The 26,967-nt window shown below is 53.9% G+C and overlaps 1 protein-coding gene across 3 annotated transcripts in view; it reads right to left on the bottom strand.

Moving 5' to 3' along the window:
- Positions 1-26,967, bottom strand: part of Wscd2 (WSC domain containing 2) — a 116,515-nt gene that overhangs the window by 86,254 nt on the left and 3,294 nt on the right. The window contains exons 3-4 of one of the 3 annotated variants that reach the window (XM_033762380.1): positions 10,851-11,162; positions 9,521-10,042 (exon numbers count right to left, since the gene is read on the bottom strand). The gene's annotated coding sequence lies outside the window, so the exon portion shown is untranslated. Of the gene's footprint in view, positions 1-9,520; positions 10,043-10,850; positions 11,163-24,700; positions 24,788-26,650; positions 26,958-26,967 lie in introns of those variants that run through there. The other 2 variants (XM_010603990.3, XM_010603991.2) reach the window with 2 other exon arrangements.

The raw sequence follows: 26,967 nt of genomic DNA, 5'->3' as shown, positions 1-26,967 counted from the left end.
TGTGTGTGTGTGTTTTGAGACAGAGTCTCACTATGTAGTTGAGACTGACCTGGAACTCACTATGTGGCCCAGGCTGGTCTCGAATTTACAGTAATCCTCCTGCCTCAGCCTCCCCAGGGCTGGGATTACAGGGGTGCGCCACCACGCCCCGCTTTGGTGTGTCATCTTTCTGTGTGTGTGTGTTTTGAGACAGGGTCTCTCTATGTAGTTGAGACTGACCTGGAACTCACTATGTGGCCCAGGCTGGTCTCGAACTCACAGTGATCCTCCTGCCTCAGCCTCCCGAGGGCTGGGATTACAGGCATGAGCCACCACACCCAGCTTTGGTGCGTCATCTTTCTTACTCAACAGATTTGGCAAAGCGCAATTTCTAGCTCTTCTCTGAGGTCAAAATGACCATGAAAAGTAAATTCTCCGGTCAAGGCTACCACAGTGGTTCAACTAAGGAGATTCATGAGAGAAGACTTTCAGAACTGCTTCAGAAGGTGGCAAAAAAGACGGGCTAAATGTGTTTGAAGTCAGAACGGGGTGTTTTGAGGGGGATTCAAGACAAGGTGTCTTTTACTGTAATGATCTTTTTCATTTAAACGTTAGTTTTTGAATATTTCTTATAGGCACCCAGTAAATATTTGTGGGTTTCGTGGCTCTGGCGCATGAGGGACGGGGGAGAACTCGAGCATGACGACTTGGACAGAGATGCAGAGCTGAGAAGGGTGACACGGAGGCCCAGGGACAGGCGGTCCTGTTTGTTCTATGATGAGTCAAACGTTATTGCCACCTCCCCTTTCCAGAGGCGGAAATGGAGATTGAAGAAAACAAAGTCCCTTGCCCAACAGCACATGGCGAAGGGGCCGGCTCTGGCCACCCAGGGCCCTGTCACGAGGGGAAGGATGGGGACACGGCCAGCAGCATGTCATGCTGTGTATCGCGGCTTAAGGACTCGGCTTTTTCCTCTAGAATAAGACCCTGCAGCCAAGTGAAAGGGCCTCCTCCTTCCTGACTGCCCCACAGCAGCATGTGAGCCCCTGAGCCTCCCACAGATTCCTGGGCAGCCACTCCCCTCCCCCCGCCACTCCAGCGGCAATTTAATCTCTGGTGTCCAGTTCTCCGACTGGTTCCAGAAAGGTGGTGAGTGGGGTGGATTGCAAGATTCTCATGAATTATTGACCCAGAGCCACAGTGGCCACCGAAAGACTTTGTGTGTAGCCCAGGCCAGGGGCTCACGGCCTCAGATGACCAGTAGGCAGTGGCCGTGCCGAGAGCACAGAAGAAGCACCACCACTCAGTGCAGGAGGTTGGCTGACACCGTGCCGGCCTCACATAGCCACGGAGCTGGTGTTGAAGCGGCTTTGGAGGATCCTCCCACCAGTCACAGGGGAATTTGCTTGAATTTCCCATCCCTACCATATCTCTCTGTTCCTGTTTGAGAAGGTGGCCCGGCTCGTTGTCACACTTGGCCTCGGGGATACATTTGCAGGGCAGGAGAACAGCAGCAGCCCATGAGACAAAGGCTGTCCTAGTCTTTGAAAGAGGCCAGGCCTGGCCATAAACCCTAATGCCTACAGGGGCCCTGGAAGGATGGGGATGCGGAAGAAAAGAGCCGAAGAGCCAACCCCTCCTCTTACCTTGGCCCAGAGGGGCCTGGGGTATCTCCACTTTTCAAGAGATCTCGGACATCTAGATATTTATGTAAAATAATCCACTTTTTAAATCATAAGAGCTAAATTAATTTTTTAAAATACAGGAAAATTAAAACTATCAAGATGATTAAAAAAAAAGATCAGTGGTTGCCAGAGCCTTGGTGGGAGGGAGGGAGGAATGGGTGGAGGAGCACAGAGGACTGGGGGCAGTGAATCTGTGCTGCAGGGGCTGTAAGGGGGATACACGCTGCGGTGCATTTGTCAGGGCTGAGATGCAGCTCGGTGGTGCAGCACTTGCCTAGCAGGCACCAGGCCCTGGGTTCCCTCCCCAACACTGAAAATACAAAATAATAAGACTCCATTCAGCAGCCCCCATAGCCTGTACAACACAGACTGAAGCCTACTGTAGACCACGGACAGAGTAATAATGACATATTGGTATGAGTTCACTGAATGTGCCAAGCGTCGCCCACTTGTACGAGATGCTAATAACAGGGGAAGCCGGGGAAGTGGGGGGGCCACAAGGGCATACAGGAAATCTCTGTACTCCCTGGTCAGTTTTCCTGCAAACTGAAACCTACTCCCCTCAAGTAAAGCCTATTACAACAAACAGAAAGCAAATGAGCACATGCACCAGCAAGCCTCAGGGAACCCCTCCAGTCGTGTGCACTCCAAGAGCGTGGACCCTGTTGAAGGCTTATGGCTGAGCCCGAGGGGCATCCCAGGGAGATCAGAGGGGAGCAAGTGACAAGTCCTGGCAGTGACCATGAAAACAGCTGGGCGCTCGGGGCCACAAATACCACCCGGCCCACAGTTCCCCTCCTCAAAGCTCAGAGCCAAAAGAGAAGGGCTTCTTGACTCGGGGGCCACATATGAGATGGGCGCGTGGGGCCTGCTGGGGGCCAGGGGGCACAGGTAAGTTCTTGGCAGTAGCCACCTATCTTGGGGAGAAGGGAGCCCTGGTAATGACTAGAATTAAATTGCATGCAACTCAGTAGAGATTCCAAGTTGAATCTGACATAATTTAAAAGGATTTCAGAAAGTTGATATTTCTGGAACACCTGAATTTGGGGGCTTAAATGGATTCCACGACACCACCCACACCTGTCCGCCTCCACGGAATTCAGCAATCTGTCAAACCAGACTCGTCAGTGTGCTGGCTCCTTAATATAGAGACAGGCTGGCTTTCAACCCATTCTTAGAAAGGCTGTCCTCAAATTCAACCAAAATCCACCCCCAGGTCCCAGTAATACTAGACAGAATTTATGGGGCAATGAACACTGTTGTGCCGGCCACTTCTGAAGTGTTGTCACAAAGGGTTCCAACAGCTAGCGTGGGGGGCACTTTCTAGGTGCTGAGCTCCCCTCTAGGCTGACCTGAGCGTTAACCTGTGGCACAGAGGAGGAAAAGGCTCAGGGATGCTGAACGGCCGGCTTGAGGCTCCTGACGGGAAGTGGTGGGGCCGGGAGGTGGGGTGCACAGCACAAGCTCCTTCTCCGTGTGATGACTCAGCTCCTCTGCCTGCCTTTGCTCTCCACCGGACAATCTAGCACACAAGGCAAGGCCAAATTTAAGAAATCTATTCTCTGCTCACGTGAGAGTTTTAAGAGTTTTGGTGAGCACGTAGGAAGCCTCTCAAAACACTTTCCAAATCAGACATTTGAACAATGTTTGAGTTGCAGCAGATGGTGTGTTGGTGCGCATGTACAAGAGCACAGGATAGGGGGTCCCCGTGTATATTTTAAAGAGAAATCAACATGTCACCTTACACATGGGATCTCTTAGCAGTTTCCTACATCTCCTGAATGGCCTCAGCTAGGCAAGGAGGGGGCGATGCGGGAGGCACCCTGATAGCAACAGTAGTGTTTGTAATTGTGAAAATTAATGGAACACTCTGCACCCAGGTCCTGAGCTATCTGTGTTTTGCATGAATCATCTCATGTGAATCTCACCACAAACCTCTGAAGTAGAAACTGCAATTATCCCCATCATGCAGCCGAGAACACTGAGGCTCAGACAGGTGAGGTAACCTGCCCAAGGTCACAGAGCTTATCAACGGTAGAAGTGGGATTTGAATGCAATTCCTTCTGGTGCACTGAACCCACAAACCCACCATTAAGTTGCCTGGCACACGGGCGGGCACGCTTCTACTTTCTCTAAAATAGCAATGATTCCGCAGTTATTTTAATGGGGATCGTGAAAAACATTACAAGGAAACCTCAAACCTAGATTTCTCATGTATCATCACGGAGGAGCAGCCGAATGAAGAGGTGAGTTGATTTAAGATCCATTTAAAGAAAAACATGCCGCTCCGGGGAAATTCTCAAAGGCAGATCAAGAAGTACTAGAGTTTGGGAACATCCTTAATCTGACCAAGAGATGTCAGTGGAGGGGGTTTGGACTCTGGAGCACTGCACTGGAAAGGTATGTTCCCTCTGGGGAGCTTCCTAGAACCTCTTCATGGTGGGTGACTAAGCCCCGCCCCCCGCAGTGTTAACATTCTAATCCCTTGATCGTGTCACCTGGCGTGCAAAAGGAACTCAGCAGATGTGGCTGAGTTAGAGACCTCGAGCTGAGGGCGTGAACCTGGATTACCTAGTGGGTACGATGTCATCACAAAAGTCTTCCTAAGGGAAAGAAGGAGACACGACGGTCAGAGTCGGAGATGGGATGAGCGGCAGAGGTGATGCCTGCTATGGTTTAGCTCTAGCATGTCCCCCCAAAGCCATGCTTCCAAAGGTGGGGCTTTAGAATGTTTTTGGATCACGGGGGTGCTACATTCATCAATGGATTAATCCATGACGAGTTCATGGCCTTCTAGGTGGGCCTGGTTGGAGGTGGGTCACTGGGGGCATCACCTGGGAGATATGTTCTTGTCCCCAGCCCCTACCTCCCTCTGCTTCCTGGCTGCCATGGGGTGAGCAGCTGTCCTCCACCAGCTCCTTCCGCCATGCTTTCCTGCCCTGGAACCAGCCAGCCATGGACTGATCCCACCATTTGGCGACTAGGAGCCAAATAAACCTCTCCTCCTTGTGGGTGTTGAGTATTTTGTCCGCGTAACAGGAAAGTGACTAACAAAATGCCATTCTTGGCTTTGAGATGGAAGACGATCACAAACCAAAAAACCTGGTCAGCTTCCAGAAGCTGAAAAACCAAGGAGCCACTTTTCCCCTACAGCCTGACGGATCTCAGTCCTGTTATACCTTGATTTTCAGCTCAGCCCAGCAAGACCTGATTTGGACTTTTGGCCTCCAGAATAAACATGTTTAGCCATCACCTCTGTAGTAATGTCACAGAAGGGATTGAAAAGGAAACCGACAGACTGATCAACATCTCTGCAGGGGCACTGACCCACTTGGGACACTCGGCCGGGCCGCAAACCCTTGTCAGTGTTCTGGCCTCCCTGCTCCATTAACAATGAAAATATCTTTACTTCATTGCTGCAAACATACAGCAAGCATCACGCGTAAGCTAGTCTGAGAAAGCCACCCAGCATTATGGACAATGGTCCCTGTTACTCAGATCCACAGTGTTGTCCAAATGCCCCCTGCTCCTCCTCTGCCCTGCTGTTGGCCAGGCGGTCTGTGTGAATCACACCAATGGGCCTTTCTGCTCTCTTCCCTGCGATGTGGGCTTGGCCAATGGGAGGCACCAGCAGGAACCCGGCAGGGGGGTGAACATGATCAGCACATCCTTTTTTTCCCCAGCTCCCTTCTCTCTGCAGGGCCACTAGCATTGGCTTAGCCCCTCCACCAAGGAACCTAGAGCTGCAGGTGATGCTCTGCCTCTGCACACAGCCACTTTCTCCGGGATCCTGCTCTTTGCCATGCAGCCCGGTGGGTGGTAATAATAACCCATCATTGCTAGCTCTGGGTTCTGCACCATCCCTGGTTATTTCTCCACGTTGTCAATGGACTTGGGTCCTCTGGCAAGACCCCCGGGGTACCGCAGGTGACATAAACATACCACGGACAAGTTGTCACCTGTCCAAGGTTTACAGCCAAGAAAGGGCAGACCCAGTGCTGGAGCCCAAGTCAGCCTACAAGAGCAGTCCAGAGCTTGTCAGGGTGGCTTGCAGGCTGGGGGCTGCACAGAGCCAGGACCCTGGTTTTATTAATTTTCTTTGACTTCCTTGCCAGTACTTAATGATGAATTCTTGCTGCTCATGAAAGATAAACTCAGCCAGCCCAGTTTTGAGTAATTTTGGGTACTGATTCCTTTGAGCCTCAAAACAACTCTACAAGGTAAATAACAGTGCAACTCAATTTTATGTATGGGGAAACTGAGGCACAGAGAGTCAATCACTTGTCTGAGATCCCTGAGCTAGCATGTGCTGGAGCTGTGACTTAAACCTACCACAACCATGGGCTTCGGAAAACAGCCTTCCGTGGTAGCACAGGTTGCCCACATTGCCAGGGTCTGCAGCAAATCCACCTTGTGTCACTTGTCTGGCTCCGCAAAGCATTCCAGTTGAGTTTCCCAGGGCTCTACTGCATTTCCAAGGAAGAAAAACCCCAGCTCTCTCCTTTTGGGCTCCTGGCTCAGGACTGGCTAATTCCTAGGCACCACCTTTATCCCAGAGCAGGCTCTGCCACAAGCAGGGAATTTATCATCATTCCTGAACGTGGATCACCAGGAGAACATTCTGTCCGGGGCTCCACGCCATGGCACCGTTGCCTGCCTGGCACATTCTTCTCTGGCCACATCACAGATTTCTGACTGTGGCCAGCGCCTGGCTGGAGCCTGTGGAAGCCCAGCGCTCACGCCCCTGGTGCACGCAGCACACAGAGCCCTTGTTCTCCTGGCTCCCACCCTGCTCAGGTTGGAGCCTTGCCTTGGGTTGAGTGGAGCTGTAACTTTGTCTTCCCTTGGCCACCACCCCCTACCAGCCCACCCACAGGGAAAACGAGCCACGGGAAGCACTGTCTGAACATCTGTGAAATCAGAGTTGGCTGTGCCTCCTTGCAGGGCATCGCCCTCAGAACAGGCAGTTTGGCTGGATTTTGTTTCTCACTTTTCTCCTCCTAGCTCTTCCTGGGTTTCCTGAGTGCCCCAGGGGACGGAGGGGAGGAGAGTCCCAATAAATGCCCTCATTGTGAGAGTAACTGACTCTTCCCCAACCCTTGAGGTGGATCCAGGAGGGCAACTGCCCGCAAGAGTGCGTGGCCTCCTTATCTCTGAGGAGGTGGGCAGGAGAGAGTGAACAGAATTGTTGGAAAGAACTGGTCTGACCTCAGGGGAGGCAAACACATTCTGGAAAGAAATGAGAAGTGTTATCTCGCCAAAAAGAGCACTTAATTGCCCATTACCCTGTGGAGTAGGTTTTCATCTTTGAAAACTCTGAGATCAGAGAGGGAACTAGATCAGTCCCAGGGAGCAGCCTCAATGGAGTCCCCAGTGGGTTCGAGGCTCATAAATATTTATGTGGCGCTTCTGTGAGCAAGGCATTCTGGGAGGTGCCTGAAGGACTGCCGGGAGGAAGAGGCACTGGGCAGCTAGGCCTAGATCCTAATCTTGTCTTTGATTCTGACTGACCATGTGCCTTTCCCTCCGGGTATCAATTTCCCCAGATATAAAACGAGAGTGCTTCGGTCCGGATGATCTCAGTTTACCCACCTCTAATACACAATCCACACAGGGGCTCAGAAGAGTGATGAGGGCTGTTCATTGGTCCCACTGCTCCACAGCACATCAGCTAGGAACTATCAGTGCCTTCAAGAGCCAATCACCTTTCTGAAGCCCTACCTCTTAACACAAGCCTTTTGGGGGGCCTCTTACACCTAAACCATAACAGGGCCGTCACGGAGGTCCACCCAGGAGATACAGGACTCCAGAGGACACTCATACTGGGCTTGGCGCCTGGTCTGGATTCCATACCAGGACGTGGCCACTGAGAAGCATCAAAGGAAACAAGCCCGTGCGGAGCTCTGACTGCATTCAGGGCCCTGGCCACCTCGCGGCTTCGCTCCTGTCCCTGTGCCCCGGCCAGGCCCATCCCTGCCTCTGCAGACCATCCTTGAGGTCTCCCTCACCCTGGTGAACCAGCGTCCTCCGCTCCTTGGCTGAACCACGCCCGCCATCCCCTCCTCAGCCCCTCATCTCAGAATGACCCTCTGACCCCCAGAGCAGATGCAGCCTCCTTCCTGGACGCTCCCGCAGCCTGCAGCCCCTCCCTTTGGGGAAGTTCAGTACCCCTCCTGGAGAGGAGTTGAGTATCACTGAAAAGCAGCCTGGCCTGGAGGGAAGGACCACAGCATGCTGAAAAGCCCAGCCTTCGGCAGCATCGGACAAGCCAGGTTCAGACTGCAGCTCTGCCACCCACAGCACAGCCCCCAGTTTCCCATTGCTAAAAGGCGGGCACCCATGGCACCACCCTCAGGAGGCAGCGCGTAACGCACAGCATGATGACAGTTCTTTAACATCACTGTGTCCGTCATCAGTGCAGTGGTTCAGAGCATGAACTCTTGGGCCAGACATAAGTAAAACATAAAGTACATAAACTACTTGAGCCTCCCGAGAGTCGCCCGTCCGCTTCTCCAGGAAGGCAGGAGCAGAAGGCTGAACCTCAGCTCCCTCCTCTGCAAAGTGGGCTCACAGGAGGATTTCTATACAGAGAAAGCGCAGGCTTTGCTAACGTCTAGCTTAACGGCGCATGTGCTAGAGCCCCAGCCTTGTCCCTGCCCTGTCACCTGGGGCCTGGGAGAGTGAGGTTAAGGACCAAAGGTTTCATGAGACCAGGGGCTTGGTGAATTTTTCAGTGTCTCCGAGTCACTTTGAAGTGCAGCCTTAAAGAATTATGGTACCAGTGGTTAACCCTTTGGTCATCTCTCCTGGCTGACAAAAGGGAAAGGAAAGGTACTTTTGGCTAAGGTCCACAGATTGTGCCTCCTTTACCCCCTACCTGGAAGTCAAGCAAGCGGGCTCTGGTCATGGCCGCGTGACTCTGGGCAAATCATTCCACCTCTCGGACCCTCAGAGATCCCCACGTGTGACAACAGGCTGATCGTAGCCATCTCATGATATGGTTGGAGGCTTCAATGAGGTGATCCACACAAAAGCCCTGGCAAGTAGCAAGAGCTCAGCAATTCTGTACCCCACTTCCCAAGGCCGGGTTCCAGCCTGGCCTGGACCTACCACACGTTACTGTGGGGCCCTCTGCCGTAGGATAAAAGGAATGTGAGCCCCCGGGGAAGATGATGGAGTGGTGGTCACTGGCACCATAATAAACGTGACGGTGGCTCTACATAGCATTTGCTCCTATCCTTACCTACTTTCCAAGCCTTTCCTTCACCACCCCCACAGCCATTACCCCAGCTCAGACCACACTCACTCATTCACTCAACAAACATGGAGCGAGCACCACTACCAGTCAGGCCTCCCTGCAGGCAGTCCTCCATTGGGGGGCGATGCTGCCAGGTCTCCTCACTTTTGGGGCACTTGGCAGTGTCTGGAGATGACTGTTGATTGTTACAGTGGGGCAGGGTGGTGAGTGCTACGGGCACGTATTGAGTAGAGACCGGCCATGCTGTTAAACCTCCTACAGCGCCCTCTACAATCCCAACAACAATGCCCATCATGCCAAGGTTGCAAAAGCCCTATCCTAAGAGGGAGCCACAGACAGCGAATTAAATAAGTAAGTCATTTCCACGGCAGATTAGGAGGTGATAAGAGCCATGGGGAAGGGCAGGGGCAGGAGTTGGGTTCCCTGAAGACCTATGGGGGTAGGAGGATGAGAAAGAGGCCAGAGACGACCAGCTCCAGCCAGCGCAGCTAGAAGGAGGAACAAGCAGTCCCACCCACGGGGGACCTGCTCTTCACCTCCCCTCTCCTGCCAAAGGCCTGCTGTGACACAACCCCTCCGGGTCCCCTCACCTCCTCACCTTTGCCTGATCCTCTTCCTCTCCAAGAGCTCCGTTCAGATGCCTCCTCCTCCTCCGGGAGGCCTCCCCGAGCCCATGACCTAGGAGAGGGGCCTCCCCTAGACTGTGGGGGCCCTGTGCTTCCTCCAGGGCCGTGACTGCTGACATGACGGCATGGGACTTCCCGCCTCCTTCACCAGGCTGCGAGCTCTCGAGGGTGGCGGCAGGGTGGTCGCTCACCCTTCCAGGGTCTGCCCTGTTCTAGGGTGTCCGGAGACCACTGGGTTTTCAGTGCTAAGAAAGATTTGGGCAAACCCAAATCAGGTGGCAGTGGTGACCATATTTGAGGTTTTACAAAGCCTGGCCCAAAAATAAATTCAATTCACACCCGTTCTGAGAACGGCGAGAGATGGAGGCATGTTTCTTAAATGGACAGATGAATGAAGTTCGTCCTCAGCAGCTACGGGATCCACACGGTCAGGCCGACTGCTGAGAACCCTTCAAGGCTCCAGTCCCGTCCAGCCCCATTCAAGCTTCAAAGACCTGCAGAAATGAGAGTGTCTGCTCTCCAGCTGGGCTGGGTTCAAGAGCAGAGCCTAGATCCCCACCTCCCGTCTGCAGAAAGGGACTCCAGGCCCTGGGAGAACCACCAAGATGGCGAATACAGAGACCAAGGCCTCCTGGCCCTGGACACCAGCTCCCCGCAGGCCGTGGGGACCTGTGTCCTCACTCCAACCCTGCCCCACACTGTCACCTGACCCTCCCTACACCAGCTTATCTCCCTGTCTGTCAGTGTCCTGCAAACCAGGGCCTAGATCGAGTGTCTTGGGTTTTATTCTTCTCTTTCTTTCCTATTTTCCTTTTTTAGGCTTATGTTTTTCTGGGGCAATCAAATCCCAGCCTTCTCACCTTCTGGAGTAAGGACCATCATGCCTCTGGGCAGGTGGCCCCTGTGCCAGGACAAAAGACCCTCAGCTTGTTTTCGCAATGCAACTTTGGACCCCTGAGGGGCCTCCTGGACAGAGGGGATACACCAGGATCTGTCACCCTGAAGGTAAACAAGTCAGTTGAAAACAGGAAGTCAAGGGATGCTTTCTGTGCACGAGGCCTAAACAACAATGGCCACGGTGGGATTCCCCAGAGGTCATTATCCGAAGGGGCACAGGGGACCTTTTCATGGGAACCATGACCCACATACACATATAACAAAAGGTACAAATGCGTGAATTCTTGCACGATGAATACACACTGTGTGGCCACCATCCAGGGCGAGAGTCCACACTGCCAGCCCCCAAAACCCCTTCTGTACCCCTCTACTCAACTCCTCTCCTCCTTCCCCCGAGCTAGTTACCTTCTGACCACCATAGCCATTTTTTCTTCGTTTTCTTTATAATATTTTCACTACGCACGCGTGCCGCCGAGACACCGTAGTTTAGCCTCCTCCCATAACTAGAATTTCCCAGCATGCAACTCTGGGTCTGGCTTTTTTTTTTCTTTTTTCTTTTTTTTTTTTGCTGGCATTCTTTTTGCGTGACGCGTCTTTTCGTGGCATGCGGATGCGGCTGCAGGCCAGGTGGTTTTCTGCCACGGCTGTGGACTATTCGCTTGGCCGTTCTGCCACAGTGGACATTTGGGTTGTCTCTGGCTTTTGCTGCTGTGAATACTACAGAAACAACAGAATGAAACAGAGCACAGTCACTGCTCTTCGGGGTACAGCTCAACATCAGGCCGCGGGGATGCGCTGCACCGCGTTACAAAGTTCCGTCGGAGGGGGGGGATTTAGCTAGTGGTTCCGCTGCCTGCCTCGCAAGCGCAAGGACCCGAGTTCAATCCCCGGTACAGAAAAAAACAACAAAAAAAGAAAGTTCCTTCGGGCTTTCAAAGCAGTGACACGGATTCACACCCACAGCGGCAGGGTGTAGGTGTCCCAAGGTCTCCTTTTACCTTCACCCACGAGCTCCACAACCTCTGTGTCGCAAGTGGCAGGTTGCGAGTGACCTCAGAAGGGAGCTGAACACAACACAGCAGTGCCCTGACCCCCTGACCTGCCACACAGTTCCAGAGATGAGATACGGGCCACATACCATCACCTGGAGCGGTCATGACAACCCCCGAGGAATGATTTGGAGCTTGGTAAGCACAGGGCAGCCCCCAAGGAGCTCGCAGAAGAAATGTCTCACTGGAGACCTGAAGGGGGGGGTTGCAATTAACCAGGCAAAGAGGGAAGCACGTTGGGCTGATGACATGTGCAAAGGCCCAGAGGTGGATGGGAGAAGGGTGAGTTTACAGAGCTGGAAAACAGGCCCAGAGAGGTCAAGAAGGTCCCCTGAGATAACACAGCAAGTGAATAAGCAGCACAAGACTGGGTCTCCCCTGTATCCGGGGGTACAGTTGGTGTAAATGTAAACTGTCCCCTTGGAAGGCAGGCTTGCTCACGAGAGGCAGGGCTTCTAGGTCCGGGGAAGTCAAAGTTCAAATTCCAGCCCTACCAAGTCCTACATGTGTGACCTCTGACAGTGCCTTTTGTCACTCAGAGCCTCAGTTTCCTCATAGTAAAGCCATCCACCCCCTGGGCTGTGGGAGGATGGAGAGGACTGTGCTTGGAGAGGACCTGGCACAGCAAATGCTCAGTCCCTGCAAGAAGCCTCCGAATCTCCCGCCCTTTCCGCAGGGTCCTGCAGTGTCACAGGAAGACCTGTTTTACTGAGCACTTACTATGGACCCAGCACCTCCAGGGGCCAGGAACTAGGAGAACCCTCCCCCCACCCCACCCCCGCGCATCTGCTGATGGGAAAGTGGAGGCTCAGAGAGGTCAAGCGACTCACCCTAAGTCACTCAGCTGCGAAGTGGGAGGGGCAGGATGGAATCCCCCCTGCCCAGAGGGACAGCAACTGAGTTATTTGCCCAAACTCTCAGGAGTTTTACCCCAGGACATCAACAGTGCCCAGCCAGAAATCAGACAGAAGCTTCATAATCTTGGGCAGCAAAATCAACTGCTTCTATGCATCCAGTCCTGCTGAGTCTCATCCCCAGAGCCCGTCAAGAGTGGCACAGCTCCGAGTAAAACAGGCCCTCCAGGGACATCAAGGGGCCACCGTGCAGAAGGCACATGGCCCCAGCTGCCAGAACAACCGGCGGTGTCTTCTGGGGTCACCGCCAACACATGCTCTGTCCTGTCCAGGCAGGAAAGATCTGTCCTTGCTGACAGGCGGCCGCCCAGGCGCCTCCTTGGCCACTCTGTGCCAAAACTGCCTGAGCTGGTGACCAATAGTCACCACCAGGTGGATTTTGCTACAACCTTGGGCTTAAGAGAAAATAAACCAAGCTGTGTGGCCACCCTGGGCCAAGTCCTCGTGTGGAAAGAGGGACTGGAAACAGCCACCTTCCCTCCAAGACCGGACACTGCACTGGCACACGCCTTGGAGACCTGCCTGCCTCTGGAGGCAGCTGGAGTTGTGTCCCTAAGCTGCGTCTTTTGAGCCATCCTGGGTGTTAGCTGGGACGGTGACAGGACGACAGCGGGAGCTGCTTTTGTCAACCAGAAGGGAAGGGATATGACAGATGCCAGGGGGCCCAGGGGTTGGTGGGATGTCCTGGCTGAACAGATCTCGGGGTGCCTGTCAGTGCTGAGCCCGGCTGGCCTGTGTGGTCACCAGGCCAATGATCATCACAGGGACAGTCACAGGCAGCATCCTCCGCCATGCGTGCCGCCTCCTTGTGTCCTTGGCCCATCCCGTGAGGCCGGCGATAGGTCCTTTCCATGTGCCCAGCAATTGGTCCCCTCTAGAAGTTAACCAGGCCCTGGCTTCCTCTGTGGACTCCCTCAGGAAGCCGTAAAGGCCGATCCGCTGGGATTGGTCACAGGACCCTGGCCACTGGGATTGATCCAGGAAATCACAATTCCTGTTGCAGCAACTGCTGCCACTGGGCTTGCAGCTGCCTCAACACCAGCATGAAGATGCTTCTCTGGTTCTGTGCCCAGAAGAAAGGAGCCAGCTTGCAAAAGAGGTCCCTGAGAGAAAAGGACAGACGGGAGGCTGGTAAAGTGGGAAGAACCAGAGAGGCACAGAGGAGAGGAGAGAGGGAGAGGGAGAGACCTGTGACACTGTCAAGCTCCTGGATCCAGCCAAGCCTGAAGCTAGACTTCTAGTTACATGAGCCAATGTATTCCCTTTCCTATCTGAGAAGAAATAGAAGGGTAATGCTATTTAAATTGGGCTTTCTGACACTTATAACCTAAAGAATCCTGCAGAAGATGAACCTTGGCATTATGTCCACATTACTTTCGAGTAGCTGGAGGTTAAGGGGTTGGAACAAATGATCCAAGGCCCCAGGGCAGTGACCAGGCAATGCTTGCCGTGAACAAGATCCCGCTACACCTCAAGCCCTTCAGGTGAGGCCTTGAACTCTGTGAGGCTGTCCCTTGCCCTCCGGGAGTCAAGAGCTGGGGATCTTAGAGACAGCACATTTTCGGAGCTGCTGAGACCATGCAGTGTTTTTGGGGAGGCCAGGGTGAGAGGCAAGGGGGCTGCACGGAGATGAGATAAATAATTATTATTTAAATCAGTTCAGATGCCATAAGCCTTCTGTGGCATTTCCCCAGTGCCATTTTTAATTCTGTCTTATCAAAGTACAGCTGGGATTTGTTTTTCAAAAAGAAAACAAAAAAAACTCCTTTAATAAAAAAAAAAAAAGAAAATTCTCTAATAAATGTTAAAATAGCGCACAGGCCATCAGGGGACAATGGAAGAAAGGCTGGGGCACTTTAGCAACTTAAAGCAGATTAAAAAACTAATTTGCAGATTCTTTTAGCCAGCACTGCCTTCTCCCTGGGAAGGCCGTGTTTTCCGCATAATGAGGCTGGAATTGGGATTTCAATGGGCTCCCACCTCAGGTGGGGGCAGCCTGCTTCTGGTTGCACTGGCTAGAGTTTAATGGAATCATTTCACTTCCCTGACTCAAACTCTGTACGAGGCTTCCCATTGCTGGGAGGGCAGTGAAGAGTAGAATACTTGTTGGGTCCTTGGGCCCTTGCGACTGCCCAGTTTCGCTGTGTGCCAGCTCCTCCCTACCCACCCAAACACTCCTGTCTATGCCTCTTGGTTCATGCCACTTTCCCATCTACCTCAGGGCCTTTGCACGTGTTGCTTCCTCTATCATGGTATGCTCTTCACACGCCTGGATGTTTCTTTCACTTTGTAATTTTATACAGGACCATGCCTTGTATTTCCACCACCTCCACAGGGCCCAGCATACAGTAGGTAATCAACAAAAAACTTCCTGAGCAGGGAAATGTGTGACTTGCCATCCTGATAAGGATGTGCAAGTGTCCAGTTTGGTGACAGTCACATTATTAGGTGATTATCACCACCATCCAACTCCTCCTGCATTTTTGCATCTTCCCAAGCCGAAACCTCGTCCCACTTCAACACTGATCTCCCACTTGCCTCTGCCCCAGCATTCCTGACCGTGCCATTCTACCTATGTCTCTACGGCACTGACTCCCCCGGGGCCTCTGAAGCACGTAGTCACGTGGGCACCAGTCCTTCTGTGTCTGGTCTGGGTCACTCGGCATAAAGCCTTCTGGGCCACTGGTGTTGCAGCGTGCGTCAGAACATCCTTCCTCTTTGAGTCTGTCTAGTATTCCACGGCTCACAAAGTGCACATCTCAAGCTTTGTGCCTACGTCACTCTCTTTATTCCTCATTCACGACACGGGTGCTCCCGCCTTTGGGCGGCTGTGAATGCCTCTGCTGCAAGCGTGGAGGACACAATCCAGCTCTTCCGCGGGGGCCCCTCCTGCAGACCAGCGAGTGACAACCGCAGCGGGCGGAGCACACGGTAAGCACCTGCACCCCTCAGGGCCAGCAGGCGGCAGGTGGCTCATTATACGTGGGCGGCCTGGGAGAGTCGCTGTGGGGAGGGGAGGGTGCAGCACCCAGAAACGAGCAATAGGTGGTGGGGAGGCGCTGTCACCCCCGGGGGCCAGAAGGGCCAGGAGGGAGCGGAGTCCCAGGACCAGGAGACGTGGCTCTCGGAGGGGCTGCTGGGATCGCACCGAGTATTCTCACAGCCCTGTCACTCGCTTATTTATCTCCGTGCTTTACAGACTTCCTGGCTCAGTCTCCGCCAGGTTAGGGCTCCGCTGCTTGGTGCTTCGCCCCAGGTGCAGGCCACCGAGCGGCTCTCAGGATGCACCCACGCCCTGTGTCCTGTGCGTGCTGTGCGGTGAGCTGTGAATCAACGTGGCCGTTTGTTCATTGACTCACTGGTAACCAGGTAACAATAATCACTCCCCAGAGATGCCCGCGTCCACATCCCTGGAACCCAGAATGTGTGACCGACCTGGCCTCCGCAGGAAAAGGAACTTGGAAGCTCTGGGGAGTGTTTGGGAGCACAAGCCATGGAATGAGAGCAGCCTCCTAGCGCTGGGCAAGGCGGGGAAGCAGCTGCCCACCCAGAGCTCACAGCTCTGCCCACCCCCCTTAGACCTCTGACCTCCTGAACTGCAAGATATTCGACCTACAGTGTCTGTACCACCACCTTAGTGACCAAAAGAAACTTACACACTCGCGCAGGGGAGTAGCGGGAGATTTATAGGGCCCCGGGCTCTGCCAGAGGTCAGGATGCAGAAGGCCAGGTTCCAGGGGCCAGGGGCAGTGGGGTGGGGGCAGTGAAAGCCCTTCCTGGGGTGATGGGCAGCATTGGGCAGAAATTCCAGGGGGGCCCAGGGAGAAACCACTGGTGGCCCCACGTAACCAGCTGGCTCTGTCCCAGTGAGACCCAGGTTTACCTCTTCTCATGAGCCAGTTCCTCAGTCGCGGGGCCCAAGCACAGCAGCAGGGTGACATAAAAAGAACTGGACCACAGGAAGAGCCTTTGGAAACTTGGGGATGGACTGGGGGACGGCCCGACGCCAGGGGCACCCGCGGACTTCATCCCTCCGCCTGTACACAGCTCCCTGCAGGAATCCACCGCTGACAGGGCGGAAACGAAAGCTGCCCAATGACAGCAGGAATGTGACCAACTCTGCCACACGCCCCGCTCGGGGTCGTGCACTGCATTGCTCACAGCCTTCCGGGCGAGGAAGACTCATCTCCTCTTTGTTTTCGCAGCGCTGGGTATCGAACCCAGGGCCTTCACACGGAGCTACTTCCCCCGCAGCTCCCTTTCCAGTCTCTCACCGAGTCCTCGTGAGAGTCTCGTGGGTTGAGACTCCCGTCTCTGCTTTACGCCGAGGACGTTGCGGCTCAGAGAGGTCCATCCAGTTGTCCAGCATCGCACAGCCAGTAAGTGGCAGAGAGAGGTCCTGAGCCTGGGTCTGCTGACCCCACAGCCTGTGTCCCAACCGTGTCTCTCCCTCTCTCCCTGTCCTCTCTGCTGCAACCACTGTCTTTCCAGGTGGGGGTCACGAGCACTTCAGAGGAGACCCCTGAAGGATGCTGACTCTTTCCCCTCCCGCTCCTTTAATAACCTGGCAGGGGCCTGAGCCGGTCCCGAGGTCACTGTCACGTGGTCTGTCCCACCCCAAGCCAGCTGCCCCTCCACGGCTCTTCACTGCCCCGTTCTGTCTGTGTCCTGCACTGGCTTCAGTCCACAGCACTCAGGCCAGACTGGAGAGCTTCATGAGGAGGGGCGTGTGCTCCCCCCAGGCACCACACTAATAATAAGAAATTTGGTTTCGAGCTCCTGCTCTGTGTCAGGCGCTGTGCTGGGGTTAAAGTGAATTCACTTACTAAACTCTCACTGTAACCCCAAGAGAAGGGAGACCGTGAGCATCTCCATTTTCCCCACGAGAAACGGGCGCGGGGTCAGGACGCCTGCCCGAAGCCAAGGAGGAAGCGAGGGGCAGGTCTGGCCCGTGATCCAGCAGCAGAGCCTGGAGCCTGTCTGCTAACCCTCTATCACTCTGCTTCTTGCTCACTCGCTCTGGGCTGTGCGGCACCAGGGCCCCGGCCTCCCCACCCCAAGCTGAGCTGAGCCGACTCTGCAGTTCAGGCTCTGGGTTTGTTCCAGTCCCCGAGACAGCAGGACTGGTAAAGGATTCTTCCATAAAAATAGAAACAAGAGCACCTCCTAGAATTATTACAAGCCTTCCAGTCATAAATTCGCTCTTGTTTGAAAGCATGTTTCCCTCAATTAATTCCACCTCCTGTAACTATCAAATTTTATTTGGAGATAGACCTGCTGCTCCAATGCCTAGAAAGGATCCAAGAACTGATATCGTCCTTTTCTTCTGCCTTGGGTAGTAAACTGAGGCTGCTGTGCTCAGTCTGCGACTCAGAAATTGTGGACTTAGATGATAAGAAGGCCTGCCTATCCGATGCTGCTCAGTATAGAAGGCGCCTTCATTCACTCAACAAACACTAGGAAGCCACCATGTGCCAGTCTTGTCTCAGAGCAGGGCACAGCTGTCCAGGTTAAGAGCACGGCCTTCCGAGGACAGCTCCACCAGTCAGATGCACCTCCCAGGGCCCAGCTCAAGGCGTGGTAGGTCTGGCACCACACAGACCCCCAAAATGGAGCGATGGGTAAATGAGTGACCACCAGACGTCTTAAGAACCGAGTAAGTCCCTGGAGCTCAAAGCGGAAACTTACTGGGGATGCCAGCTGGTTTGCAGGAGATGCAGAAACCAGCAGATTCATATCCTTTGGGCTATTTAGTACTAAGAGGCATCTTAGTTACTCATGGCTATTCGAGACAGTGACACCGCTTCTGGCCTTGAAGGCCACTGCCAAGCACTTACTCTACCCGAGCTTCATCTAACTGCATTCCCATAAGAACCCAGTGAGGTAGGTAGGTGTTATTGTTCCCACTTTACAGATGAGGAAATAGAGGCACAGCGAGTGAAAGCAACTCACCCAGGATCAGACAGTTTATAGGCAACAGAGAGGAGATGAGAGACAGCCTGTTCAGTCCTAAGACAGGCTCTTGGCTTCCACTCCTGCTGTGGACCAGAGCTGACCTGGGCATCAGTGCGCAGCTGCTGGACACGATGCAGAGGCCACCACATTTCCTTGGCATCTCTTGTGGGTGACTCACACCGCTCCATCCCATGTCCTGTCCTGGTCATACAGGCCGGGAGAGGTCATAGGCTCAACACACACAAAGTGATGCTTTGATTTCGGCAGAGCAGTGGCTCAGGCAGAGGCCGAAGAGGCCAGCATGAGCCACTCACCTTAACGAGGTGCCTGGAGCTGTCTGACGCCAAAGAAGTTTCCTTTCCGGAATGTCTGCCGCGTTCCACACGCTTCTGGGTACACCTAGATGTCACTTGCCCGATATGGTAGTCCCGTGCTAGCGAGTTTTCCAGATACCTGCAGCACCTACCCAGAGCACTTGTAGTTTAGCCATGGGACCCATATCTTTTATATAGCGACTGACTTCTTGCCCTTTGTCCCGCCTGCTAAGTAGGATTTAACCGTATCTCGGGGCTGTCACCAAACCAGCGATTTCACTGTCCTATGACATCAAGCTGAACACAAGCTACTGAGATGTAGATGGGGCCATTTGACCCCGACATTAAATTCTCCCAGGCAGTGATTCTTACATTTTCATGCTTCTTATTTTTATAATCTCTTCATCTGTATGGTTGTTCTAGGCTGACAGCTGTTGCTTCTGGCTGCTGTCGCTGTGCCTCCTATCACCCCACACACTCGTTTGTCCCTTTCCGATGTGATTATCCTGGGAAATCAGTCACCAGGCTTATAGAACGGTGTGCAAGGGGAGAGAAAACGGGCCCCCAGTGAGGGGGACACCTGCAATTCACACGGACTCCTCCCTCTCTCCGTGTTATGTACGTTTGGGCTTCCAGGACAAGCAGCTTACAGGCATTGTGACTGACTACCCGCAAATAGGAACTAGTCTGATTGCTCTGAAGACACTGGGTGTTCCCCCGTCCTTCAGGGTGGGCTTTCAAACTGCAGGGCCCAGCTCACTGGCGCGCAAGTGGCCGCATGGGATGGGAAATCGGGGCCACAGCCCCGATACTTCCAACCATCTGTCACAGCAAATGTGGGTGTCTCCAGCTTCCTGGGGGCTCAGGGTCCTCCCACCAACCCGCAGAGCCCGTCCTCAGGCCCATAACTGTCACCTGCTGTCCTGGAGGGGACCCTCAGGCGGTTCACAGCTGCCCGTGCCCACCTGGACTTCTGCCTCACCAAGAGACCCAGGTTCACCAGCCCAAGGCTATGAGGAAGGGCCTGGCCCAACCCAACCCACTGCCACCTTCACCTGGAAAGACGGGGGTCAAAGCGGAGAAAAGAAAGGGAGAGGTGCGGCTGAGACTAGGCCTGGGGAGGGGTCGGGCAGACCTGGGCTCAAATCTCACTCGACCACTTCCTGGCTAGATGACTCTGGCGAAGTGAACAAAACTCTTTGAGCCTTAGTGCCTGCATCTATAAAGTGGAGATAGGGATCCCTCAGCTCACAGGCCTGTCACAAGGATTCAGCACGGAAACAGGAGGCGGGGGTGACCCTGCCAGGCATGGGACACTGTGCTCCATGAGTGGAAGGAAAAGGACAGTAATCCCCACGGATGCCATCATCACTGGCATCAGGAGGCTCTGTAGACCCGGGTCTACAAGAGCCACCTTGGAGAAGAAGCAAACACACCGAGGCACTGGGCCCGCTCCGTGTAGGAAGGAGAGTGGGACCAAAGAGGCCAGACTGGAGAAGCTCTTGATGACCATCCATGATTCCTTTCCTGTTCTCCAGATGAAGAAAACCGAGGCCTGGAGAGAGGAAGAGATTTGCTCAAGGGAACTCGGACAGCTGGCGTTCAGAGCTGGGACTCAGGACCTTTTCCTTTCCATTCCAGAGCCTTCCTTCTGCCTCATAGTCACAGGACAGCACAGACCATTTACAGAAATGAGCAAAAAATATAATATTTAGCAACTGAGCTAGAAATACGAACATTTAGACAGGAGACACACAGTGTGGGGCTGAGCCTCCCAGATTTGCTGAAGTTGGGGCTGGGAGGGGACACAGCTGTCCTCCCTGTGGTCGAGGTAGGAAGACCGCAGTCACTGCCTCCCCTGTTTTCAGTGGCCTTGGGAGGTCTTCTCCTTCTCGGGGTCTCTGTCTCCTCTCCGTCTAAGACTCCTCCAGCTCACAGAGTTCCAGGAGCTGCTATGCTTTTCCTAAGCCTCTGGGTTCCTCACCCTCAGGAGTCGGGAACTCCACAAGTCACCTGATCCGTAGTGATTCAGCCAAGTTCATCGATTTCTTGGCTTGGTCTCCTCTCTCTTGGCCACCGCTCAGAATACTAGCTGGGATTTTTAGTGCAGGGCTTAGCAAATGTTTTTCATTTAAGGAGCTAAATAATAAACACTTTAGGGTCTACAGGCCATGTGCAGTCTGCCACACCTAGTCATTGCCATCCTTCCTGCCTAAGAGCGGCAGTAGACAATATATACATGCATGAGTGTGACGGTGTCCCGATAAAACTTTGTTTACAGAAACAGGGAGTGAGCCAGACTTGCCGCTTCCATGTACCACATCATTCCAGTCTGGGTCTGACACCTCCCCTGTGACTAGGGGAACCAGTTTATCTTGATTTGTGGGAGACTTTCCCTATTTTAGCACAGAAAGTCCCACATTCTAGAAAAACTGGGCCTTAGACAAACCAGGATGGTTAGTCACCTTCTCTGTGATGCTGAGGCCTCTGGCTTCTTCCATGAGAGGAGAAAGGACAAGAGGCAGCGGGGCAGCCATTTATGGTGGCTTCCAATGTGGTGCCAAGTAGTATCCATGGGGCTTTATTAGCATCACCTCCTTTGGTCCTCACAAAGGTGTAAACAGGGTGGGCCTGCAGGGAAGGGCCAGACGGGGTCCAGGCTAGTACTCCTCCAGCACCCAGCCTCCTGCTTCCTCTCCAGGCCACGAGCTCCTCAAGGACAAGAGCTGGGGCAGCTTCTCTCTGTATCTGCAGTGTCCAGCACAGAATGTGAGCAAACGCTGATACTGAACAAATGAATATATGAGTCAGATGGAAGGAGGAGAGGGAGAGGGGGTGGTTGGGTGCATGCATGAGTAGGTAGGTGGGTGGATGGATGGATGGATGGAAGGAAAGGTTAGTGGATGGATGGAAGGAAAGGTTAGTGGATGGATGGATGGATAGACAGGTTAGTGGATGGGTGGATGGATGGATGGATGGATGGATGGAAGGATGGGTTAGTGGGTGGGTGAGTGGATGACTGCAGAAAGGGATAGATGGGCAAATCTCCCCACATTCAGACAGATGCTTCACACTCCTGTGGCATGCCAACTCAAACTCCGGGTGAGCTAAGGGAAAACGCTGAACATACGCTGTGACACCAGTTACTTCAGACCTACCCAACAGCACTGGGGAGGCAATATGGCACCATGGCTAAAAAGCATGGGCTTTGATATCAGGTAATCTATGCGCAAATCTCAGGAAGGTTTCTCCAGGACTGCGTGATCAGGACAAATCAATTCACCTCTCTGAGGCTCACAGATTATTAGAAAAAAGAGATTATAACTGAAATGAATAGAGTTGCTATGAGTGACAGATGATACAGATAAAGACCTTGGCATGGTGGCTGTGCCTAGTGAACTGTGCATAAGTATTATCTCTTACTGTTACCACTGTTCACGGTGAGGTAGACAGAGAGCAAGGTAAGGATGGGCTGGCGATGTTAAGAAATACAGGATTTTCTTCTGTACCTCTGGATGAGTACCAAGGTCAAACAGGAGAAAGAAATACAGATTATTTACTGGTAACTCCACCAGTTAGCTATGACCACAGTCCTGGTGTGTAACAAATAATTCCCAGTGCCTGCGAAAGAAAAGAAGCAGCATTTAGCTCGTGTGGCTGGCTGGGGTTGGAGTGTGCTCGGTTGGCCGCTTCTCTCCACTGGGTTTGGGCCAAGCTCAAGAGGCAGCAGTGACCTCAGGGAAGCTATTTCCAGCCCCAGCAGCCACACATAAGGTCCCTTAAGGCCTAAGCACAGTGGACATATTGTCACCTCTACCCCACCTAGTGGCCAAGGCTAGTCACATGGCTGAAACCAAGTGAAGGATCAGGAGCATAAAACCTGTCTGTCTCTTGAGGAAGAAGAGAGCTGAAGTGTCCCGGCTAAGGCATCAGCAGCCAGTGATTCATCTACCCGCTAACAAGCCCCGGGCGGACCTCGGAAAGGGGCCCTGCTGCCGGCCCTGCCCAACTCCTCAGCGTCTCAGGCCAGCTCCTGCCTCAGTCACAATCTAGAAGGACCCTGAGCGCTACTAGCGCTGTGAGTGCAAGGGAACCAAAGGCCCACTCGGGCCCCACCCCAGTTCCCATCCTCCCAGCATCTGGACCTGCTCTGGGGAGCCATTAATCTCAGGCAATTTCTCTCCTCACTTGATTTGTTTATTTAAGGAAAACAAGTTGCTCCTAATTAGAAACACTGCTGTTGAGATGTTCAGCACATCCAAGGCTGCCTATTTTCAGACCTTCTGCCTAAAATTATACCTGCGCTTTCAACATCTGTGAATTTGTTCAGCAATAGCCCTTTGCGAAGGGTTCTGGAGAGAGACCTGGGCTTTTGCAGGCATCGAGGGAGGCAGAAGTGGGAGCACACAGGGGCTTGAAGCACCGGCGGGTGCAGGCACTTGGAAAGATGAACACACAGCACCCGGACCCTTCTCAGAGCCAACTCCTGGAGCGACATTCCGAAGGAGCCCGGAGTGAGCACAGTTCAGACCTAAAGCAGGCAGGAGAGTGAGCCATGCTCCAGGTCCAGGGTGATTTCTGTTTAAAAGTACACGGGAGTGTTTGTGCATGCGCACACACAGACACTCCGACACGGCCACTGAGATGTTCACGCTTGGGAGCCCACACGTACACGTCAGGCTCGCGCAAAGGTCACACCGCCACACATGGGCGAGCAACTCAGAAACACACCCATGTACACAAGAGCATGTGACGCAGTAGCCAGGAATGCTCACTCGGCCACTCACAAGTCACAACACACAGAAGCACACATTCGGGGCACTCACACGCACACAGACACACTGCAACCAACACACTCTGGTACGAACACTCAAACATGCGCACATACACAGAGAGATAGAACCACAAGGGCAACGTTACATACAGGCACACACTCAGAAATATCTGTACCCACAGAAACACACATGTGCAGAGACACAACCGAACATACCTTGTAACACTCAGATACCCATGCACAACGTATACACAGACGTGGCAGCGACACACAGACAAGCGAGTGTGCAGTGCTACACAGGGAGACACACAGAGGTACACACAGAAATACCTATGCCCGTAAGCACACTATTCATTCACAATCCATCACACCCACATGTACACTCACACACATGCAGCACTCACAAGCACCCACACTGCTGTGTGTGAACAGCACACGGAGCCACTAAAACACACACCCAGGCAGACACATGCAGCTCCCCAAACACAAGCATGTCCACACGGGCCTTCACAGCACTCGTGTGCATCTGTGCATTGACATACCTGCTTGTGCTGCCTCCACAACCACAGAAGCCTCACCACTTGCACTGATATACATGTGTACCTGTTCTCTTGCAGGCGCACACACGCATTCACAATCCACAGACACGTACACACTCAAAGATCCACCGGACATCAAGCACACACTCATAGCCACATGGCTCAGCGTGCACGACGTGCACACACTTAAGGTTCTAATGTAAGTTGTACTCCCGTAAGCGGGTGTGCACAAACCACATGAGAATGCACGCCTTTTCACACGTGTCCACAATGCACACTTGCTCCACCAGGAGCGCAGACTTCATTTCCTCAGAGTCTAAGCCAAGTGCACAGACGAAGGCAACACGTAGTGTACTGGCTCCTGCCCGGCCTCTACCACAGGCCCCTAACTCCCCTGCACCACTGGGGATGAGATCTGCCCTTCACTAGTGGCCCCAAGCAGGGACTCAGAACCACGCCCAGCCCCCCAAACAGTCAGAAAGAAGTCAGAACAGTCCGCCGTGTCCCCCTCAATCTCAGCCACCCCCATGAGGCTGTACAAGAGTTCGTTGCTTGGTGTGGCTGTGCTTGCCAGGAGCAGCAGCCTCCCTGACCAACGTGGAGCAGCCCTTAGTCCCTCGGCAGATGCGATGCTTGACGCGGGACAGACGGGACTTCTCTGCTCTGGGTCCCCAGACAGCCACAAAGTTGAAGCCCTAGAGGCAACTTACCACCACCTCCTGTTGTCATGGCGACACAGCCGCTGGGTGCATCCAGCCCTCCCAGACTGCCCTGGGCTCCCCCCTGGAAGCAGCTGGCCCAGCAGTGCTTTTAAGAGGAAGCAGAGAGGGGGCGGGGACTGCAGGTATCAGGTGATTGGAGAGAAAGAGGACCCTGCCCCCTAATCGAGGATCACTTTTGCTTGGGGTGGGTGAGAGAGCCAGTCTCTCCTGGGAAGCTACAGCCGGATGCACAAGGTCAAGACCCCAAAGAGGAGAGCTTGCTGCTATCCACGCTGAGCACCAGGCTCTGCTAGACACGCACTCTTCCACTCCATCTCACTCAGGGCTCCCAGTGTCTTTCTGAAGTAGGAGCTGTGACATTTTATAGAGGAGGAGTCAAAGCTTGGAAAAAGAAGTAACTGGTCCAACTTGGATCTGATTTGAGACCTGGATCTCTTAAACATCTTCTGGGGGTTTGAAAGTCTCATAGGTGACCTTGCTCAGAGGCCTCAGGTGTCTGAATAGAGAGACCCTGAAAGAAATATATCATTCCCTCACTTTAGAGAAGCAGCAGCCCAGCCGGAGCCCAAGGAGAGCCCGAAGAGGTCTTTCTCCCAAAGTCACACAGCAGATCCTGACCCAGAGCTGAGGCTCTCACCAAGACATCAAGCACCAGGCCATGACACCCCAGAGGGATTCCTGGGTTCTGGGAGCCTGGGAAAGCAGCTCATAACCTGACCCCAGATCAGAATCCCAACAAGGAGAGGAGGTCCTCTGAATTCCATCTCCTGCCCCAAGAACTGACTGTCCGGGAAGCACACAGGAACCTTACTCTCAGAGGCGGGCAGTGAGGATAGCACCAGGGGAGGGTCCTGACCCTCCAGTCTCTGCCTCACAGGTAAAATTGAGTCCCAACCAGTAGGGCGTCAAGCTGGCTCCCTTCTTCAGCTGCAACCACAGCAGGGAACCCTCCAAGGGGCTCTGCTCCAAAATCATCCCTGGAGACTAGGTGGCCTCTCCGGAGCAGGCTTTTCACAAGAAAGAAAATAATAATCTGGCCGTACTCGTGAGCTACGTGTGGGACTCCACAGACCCTCAAAGGGCCTGCAGTGTGAGGGGACCACCCACATCCCCAGAGCTGGGGACCACCGTGCCAGGATGCCCTGTTCACTCATCCCTTCGTGCTCCTTTGCTACAGAAAGTTTGCACCTCCCCAGGCACCAGTCTGAATGGTTTCATTGAGCAGTCCAGGAAACTTCCCTCCTTTTTCCCCCCTATCTTAAAAAAGCAGCTTCTTTGGAACTACAAGGAATCAGGCGGTGACCTCCACCCCTTCTAGAGCTCTGCCAAGGAGGTGAGTTGGCTTCTGTGAGGACACTTGGGACTGCTGGAAGGGCTTGCATGGGGCCGTTCTGGCTAAACGAGCCTCCCAGCCTCCACTTCTCTCTCCTTACACACACGCCAACACCTCCGAGTGGACACTTCAAGTGTGCACATCCCTCTACACGGCCCAGACACAGCGAGCCTCATCTGCCAGCATCATCCCCAACCCACACCTCGCAGAGCTAACTTGTAAATACGATCTGCTCCTTCTCCCTGGGAACCCCCTCCACCCCTCGCCAGGAGGAACGGGCGATTCTCAAAAGGACCCTGCCTTGGCCCCAGGAGCTCAGCTGCGAAGCCCTCTTGGGGAAGCTTTAGGGAGCCAAAGAGATGCCCACAGCAGGGACGCCTGATGGGCCACCATGTCCCAGCCTGGGCCAGAGTAAAGTTCGTCAGCTACCCAGGGCTAGGTTGTCGCAGCTGTGGGTTCTCCCTCGGGCTCTGAGCGCCGAGCCTGGGTCTGCGGGCGAGCGGCCGGGACAGCAGCCCCGCCTGGGAACAAGAATCCTTGCGCAGCAGCCCGGCGCCCAGCTCCCTTCCGGAGCCTCCCAGCAGCTCCAGGCCCCCGGTCCTTACCTGAGGAGTCCCAGTCACTTGCGAACTCCGCCGCCCGAGCTCAGTCGGCGCCTGGGGTCCCTCTCTGCGCCTCCCGCGTCCAGCTTGGCGCGTCCGTTTCGTGGGCGCAGTCCCAGCTGCCAGCTGCTGCAGTGCCATCAAGGGAAGCGGAGCCCGGATTTCCTTCCTCGCCACCAAGGGTCTTTCAGCCCGGCCGGGAGGCTATTTCTCCCCGACTGCTGCAAGGCGCATCCTCCGCGCCGCCAGCGGGAAAGTGGGAGAGCGTGCGCCCTGGATTGCAGCAGCGGAGGCGACAGCGGTGGCCGGGGACGAGGAGG

The sequence above is a fragment of the Fukomys damarensis genome, unplaced genomic scaffold (assembly GCF_012274545.1).
Source record: "Fukomys damarensis isolate Sample0158 unplaced genomic scaffold, DMR_v1.0_HiC HiC_scaffold_12, whole genome shotgun sequence".
Classification (NCBI taxonomy): Eukaryota; Metazoa; Chordata; class Mammalia; order Rodentia; family Bathyergidae; genus Fukomys; species Fukomys damarensis.
This window is presented reverse-complemented; position numbering and strand designations above follow the sequence as displayed.